General features: G+C 41.6%; 1 protein-coding gene across 1 annotated transcript in view; it reads right to left on the bottom strand.

Annotated features, from left to right (window-relative positions):
* Positions 1-5,894, bottom strand: part of LOC122249771 (protein turtle homolog A-like) — a 21,595-nt gene that overhangs the window by 14,887 nt on the left and 814 nt on the right. The gene's annotated exons all lie outside the window — the stretch shown is intronic.

Here is a 5,894-nt window from a genome sequence, read left to right on the forward strand (position 1 = left end):
CTCTATATACTATCTATCTTCTCTTAATCCTCTCTCGATTAACTCTATCTGTATCTCTCTCTACTTCTCTGTCTATCTAGCTTCCTTCTCTCTCTCCTCTATCATCTCTCCATCCCTTTCTCATCTCTCACTTCTACTATCTTATCTTCTCTATCTCTCTTCTTCTCTTCTTCTCTTCTCCTTTATCTTCCCTCTATCTATCTCCTATCTCTTACTCTCTCTCTCACTCTACTCTATCTTATCTCTCTCTATTCTCTCTTCCTCTCTCCTCGCCTACTCTATCTTATCTCTTTCTTCTCATCTCTTCTCCCTCCCTATCTTCCTACTCTCTCCTCTCTATCCTCCTCCTTCTCCTCTATCTTCTATCTTTCTGCTCTCTCTCATCTCTATCCACTCTTCTCTTTTCCCTCTCTCTCTCCTCTTCTATCCTCTCTCTATCTCCTCACTCATTATCTCCTATCTCTTATCTTATCTCTATCTCTCTCTCTCTCTCTTCTCTATCTCTCCTTCTTATCCATCTTATCTCTATCTCTCCTCTATCCTTCCCTTCTCCTTATCCTCTCTCACTCTCTACCCTCTATCTATCTTCTATCGCCTCCTCTCCTATCTCATAATCTCTCTCTTCTATCTCTTATCTATCCTCTTTCTATCTCTCGCCTATCTCTCTATCTCCTCTCTCTATCTCATATCTTATCTCTCTTCTCCTTTATCTCTCTCTCTCTATCTCTTATCTCCCCTATCTCTCTCTTTTATCTACTTCTCTCTCTCTTTCCTCTCCTATCTCCTCTACCTCTTACTATCTTATACTCTCTCTCTATCATCTCTCTTTCTTCTTCTTATCTATCTATCACCCATGCTCTTCACCTCTCCTCTCGCTCTCTCTCTCCTCTCTCATCTTTATCTATCTCTCTCTATCCTTCTTCTCTCTCTCCCCTTCGTCTCACTCATATCTATCCCTCTCTCCATCTCTCCTCTATGCTATCTCTTCTATCTTTCTCTCAATCTTATCGGCTCTCTCTCGCTTTATCTCTTCTCTCTTCTCTTGTTCCTATCTCTTCTTCTACTATCTCTCTCTCCCTTCATCTCCTCTATCTCTATCTCTATCTCTTCTCTCTCTCCTCTATCGTCTCTCCTATCTCTATCCTTCATACTGCTCACTCATTCTCTTCTCTTATCTCTATCCTATCTCTCTCTTGATCTCGTATCTCTCTCTCTATCTTTATCTCTCTCACTATCTTTCTTCTTCTCTCTCTTCCTGCTATCTTCTCTATCTCTCCTACTCTTCTCTCCTCCTCTTATCTCTCCTCTCTATCTCTCTCTATACGCTCTCTCTATCCTATCTCTTCTCTTCCTATCTCTCTATCTCCGCTCTCTCATCTCGCCTTCTCTATCATTCTTCATCCTCTATCTCTCTCTCGTCTTTCTCTCTATCTATCCTCTCCTATCCTCTCTTCCTCTCACTATCGCTTCTATATATCTTCTCGCTCTATCTTCCCCTATGCTTCTACTTTATCTTATCTATCTTCTCTTCTCTTCACATCTCTCTCTCTTAATCCTCTTCACTTATAACTATCTTCCTCTACTCTTCTCTCTCTTCTCCTCTCCCTTTCTCTTTTCTCTCTATCTCTCCTCTCCTCTCCTCTCTCTCCGCTTCTCTACTCTGCTCTATCTTCTTCTTCTTTTATCTATCATCTCTTCTTCTCCTATCTCTATCTTCTCTATCTATCTCTATCTCTATCTATCTCTCTTCCTTCTATCATTCAATCTCTATCTATCTCCTCTATACTATCTTTACCTATACTTCTCTCGCTATCCTCCTATCTCTCACTTCTCTCTCCTATCTTCTCTCTTCTCTCGGAGTCTCTCTCTATCCTTCTCTTCTTCCTCCTTCTATCCTTCTTTCTTCCTCTCCTCTCTCCTCTGTTATCTCTTGCTTTCCCTCCGTCTCCTCTCTAATCTATACTCTCTCTCCTTTTCTCGTATCTCTATCTCTCTCATCTCTATCTTTCTACTCCTTCTATCTCTCTTCTCTACTTCTTCTTCTTTATCCTCTCTTCTTCTCACTTATCTCTCTTCTCTACACCTTCTATCCTTCTATCCTTCTCTCTCTTCTCCACTAACTTCCTTCTCTCTCACTTTCTCTTATCCTCACTTTACTTCCTCTCCTTCTACTCTTCCGCTTCTTACTCTATCATCTTCTCCTCTCTCTTCTCTATCCTCTCACACTCTCTTCTCCTTCTCTCTTCTTCTAGCTTCTTCTTCCTCTCTCTCTCATCTATCCACTTCCCTTATCTCCTCTCTCCTCCTACTCTCTCCCTTATCTCCTCTCTATCTAATCTATATCTCTCCTTCTCTTCTGCTAACTCCTTCTCTCCTCTCACTTCTATCTCTAATCTATCTTCTCTCTATCACTTCTATCATCTCTCCGTGTCATCTATCTATCTCTCTCTCGATCTCTTCTATCCACACCTCTCTATCTATCTCTCTCTTCTTATCTTCCCGTCTCTCTCCTTCGTCCCAATCTCTACATCTTCCCTCTATCCTCTCTCTCTCTTCCTTAGTCTCTATGCTCACTCTCCTTCCGACCTCTATCCTATACTCTTCTCTCCTTTCACTCTCTTATACTCTTCTCTTCTAGCTTCTACTTCTCCTTATCTCTCTCTCTCTCTCTCTATCTATCTCTCTTCTCGTCTCTAGCCTCTCCTATACTCTCTCTCTCTTCCTTCTCTCGATCTTCTCGCTCTTCTATCATCCTTATCTCTACTCTCTCTCTCTCTCTCCCTCATCTCTCAATATATCTTCTTCTCTCGTTATCTCTCTCCTTCCTCTCTTCTCCCTTATCCTCTATCTCCTCCTATCTCTCTCCATCTCTCCTCTATCTCTTCTATCCTTCTCTTCCCATCTACTATCTTCTCTCTCTATCTCTCCTATCTATCCTCTCTCTCTATCTTCTTCTATCATATCTCATCCTATCCTTTCCTCCACAGCTTCTATCTCTATCCTTCTCTCTTCTCTCCCTTATCTCTTTCGCTCTAATTCTTCTCTCTTCATCCATCCTCTCCTCTATCTATCTATCTCCTATCTCTCCTCTCGTATCTCATCTGCATCGCTCTTCTCTATCTATCCTTCTTCTCTCTCTCTTCTCTCTATCTCCTTCTATCTCTATTATCTATTCTTTCGCTTCTCTTCTGCTCCTTCATTCCTTCTTCCTCTCTCTATCTCGATCTCTCCTCCTCTCCTTCTCTTCCTCTCTTCTTCTCTATCCCTCTCTACTTATTCATCTCGCTTCCTCTTATCTTCGCAGTCACTCTATCTCGCTTTCTCTCTTCTCTTCTCTCTTCTCTCCCGGCGTCCATCCTGCTCTCATGCTAAATAAAGGCATTGGTACTCTATCTATGCCCTAATTATCATAACCTGCTATTTTCGATACTGATCGTTATCAATTGAGCTGTGTGTGACCTCTGATATACCGAGGTTGCACTCAGGCTGCCGTGTGTGATGGTGCGTTCAGTTCACAATCTCTGTTCGATTCTTTACGTTTGGTTTGAGATAATTGATAACGCACTTCTTCTTTTTTCCAGTGAGAGACAATGAAGGTATTGTGTTGCTTTATACAGGCATATTCTCAAAAGGGAGCGCTACGATTAGATGTAAATTTGAACGAGTATAAGAATTTATCAGGGTATTTTTACTTTTTTTTTTCTCTCTCTCTCACTCACCCTCTCTCTGTATCTCTCTCTCTCTCACTCTGTATCTTTCTCTCTCTCTCTCTCTCTCTCTCTCTCTCTCTCTCTCTCTCTCTCTCTCTCTCATAAACACACACACACACACACACACGAACGAAAAGATAAATCCAAAGACGATATATGCACATTCCTACATAGCCTTCGGCGTTTGAAAAAGTCCCCCCGATCTTTGTTTACGAAGAAATGCAAACCCGTTGACATGGATAGTTCCAGTTACCACATCTTTAAATTGATAGGAGTATGTGCATAAATTGAGACTTGGCTATAGTGCAGATAAGCAAGTGGTACTGTCTTTTGCAATCTTTTAATATGGTTTGGTACTTAATTGTTGTCTGTTTCTTTGCTTGCATTTGTCCAGAGAGAGAGAGAGAGAGAGAGAGAGAGAGAGAGAGAGAGAGAGAGAGAGAGAGAGAGAGAGAGAGAGAGAGAGAGAGAGAGAGAGAGAGAGAGAGCGAGAGAGAGAGAGGGGGGGTGGGGGGGGAGAGAGAGAGAAAAGGAGAGAGAGAGAGAGAGAAAGGGCGAGAGAGAGAAAGGGAGAGAGAGAGAGAGAGAGGGAGAGAAGAGAGAGAGCTGAGTGAGAGAGAGAGAGAGACAGAGAGAAAGGAGAGAAGGGTGAGAGGAAAGAGAGAGAGAGAGAGAGAAAAAAGGAGAGAGAGAGAGAGAGAGAAAAAGAGAGAGAGAGAGATGAGAGAGAGAGAGAAGAGAGGAGAGCGAGAAAGAAGAGGAGGAGAGAGAGAATAGACGTATAAGGAGAGAGAGAGAGAAAGAGAGAGAGAGAGAGAGAGAGAGAGAGAGAGAGAAAGGAGAGAGAGAGAGAGAGAGAGAGAGAGAAGAGAGAGAGAGAGAGAGAGAAAGAGAGACAGAAAGATAAAGAGAAAGAGAAACAGAGAGACAGGGAAAAAGAGAAAGAAAGAAAGAGCGAGTGGAACAGACCGCCAGACCGACATAAAGACACACACACACACAAACAGACAAAAAAAAAAAACAAAAAAAAAAAACAGAAAGACAAGACCAAAACTCGAGCCAACAGAATATTCAGCTCGTATTTATATCATTAGGAGATCAAACATCGCAGATCACATTTAGAAGCAAAACATGCATTGGAAAAGCTTTTAATTCTTTCGTGTTTACTTTTCGATGCTCCAGCTTAGTGCTTCCGTTCCTCCCCTTGTTGTTACGCAAACATTAAGTAAACAAAGATGGAAGATGTTTCGAAAGGTTGGTAATTGGCCTCGCCTTGATATCTTTGTGATGTCGTCAATATTAGATTTACTGAGAGCATAATTGGCTCTGTATATTGAATTCCTTTGAAGAAGCTTTGATCATAATCGAGGGAGCTTCACTACAAAAGGATATATTGTCAACAATGATGCAATTAAATCATTCACCTCACTTGCAATCTACTCTGGACTATCAACCAAAGAGACGGTTTTCAAAAAGGTTGATTTAATAATATGTGGCAACTCCTCCAAGCAGAGTTGACAAGAGCGATTATTTCACGCGGAAGAATACATATTATCGCGTGCTTATAACCGTCACCTCTCGAAAGCAGCCTTTATGCCGAGGGGACACAACGTCGAGATTAGCACGCGACAAAGGAAAGAAAGGTTAGGAGCGACCTTGAAAGTATTAGGAAGAAGGATAAAGAAAGAAAAAAAAGTAAGAAAAAGAAGAAGAAGAGGAGGAAAATCGTGTGAAATTTTTCCCCGATATGTTTACCTACTCAGCCGGAAGCAATTTTCCTTTGAGGATACTACATACACTCAGCAAATGCGATTGTGGAAACATTGTGTGAAGAGCCTTGAAGGAGATGGCTCTGTGTATTCTCTTTTTGTCATTTCTATTAATTTCTAAATGTTTTTTTTTCCATTCTACAAATCTCTTCTAAAAATGGTAGGTCACTTCCGCATCAATTAGATAAAAGAGCAATTAACAGTAATAACGCCAAATAGTAATTACTATAACCGTGATCACGACAATGAAACAAAGATGATATTCACAGCATCATTAACAGCCTCTCCCGGACAACAACAAGAAGAAGAAAAGAAATATCCCCTCTTCCCTCCCTCCTCCCCCCCCCAAAAAAAAAAAAAGATAAATAAATAGCACCCTCCCATCCCTCCCCCTCCATCCTCCTCCACCCCCCCC

Source organism: Penaeus japonicus, unplaced genomic scaffold (genome assembly GCF_977035675.1).
Source record: "Penaeus japonicus unplaced genomic scaffold, GWHDUDI00000001_assembly GWHDUDI00000026, whole genome shotgun sequence".
In the NCBI taxonomy this organism is placed as follows: domain Eukaryota; kingdom Metazoa; phylum Arthropoda; class Malacostraca; order Decapoda; family Penaeidae; genus Penaeus; species Penaeus japonicus.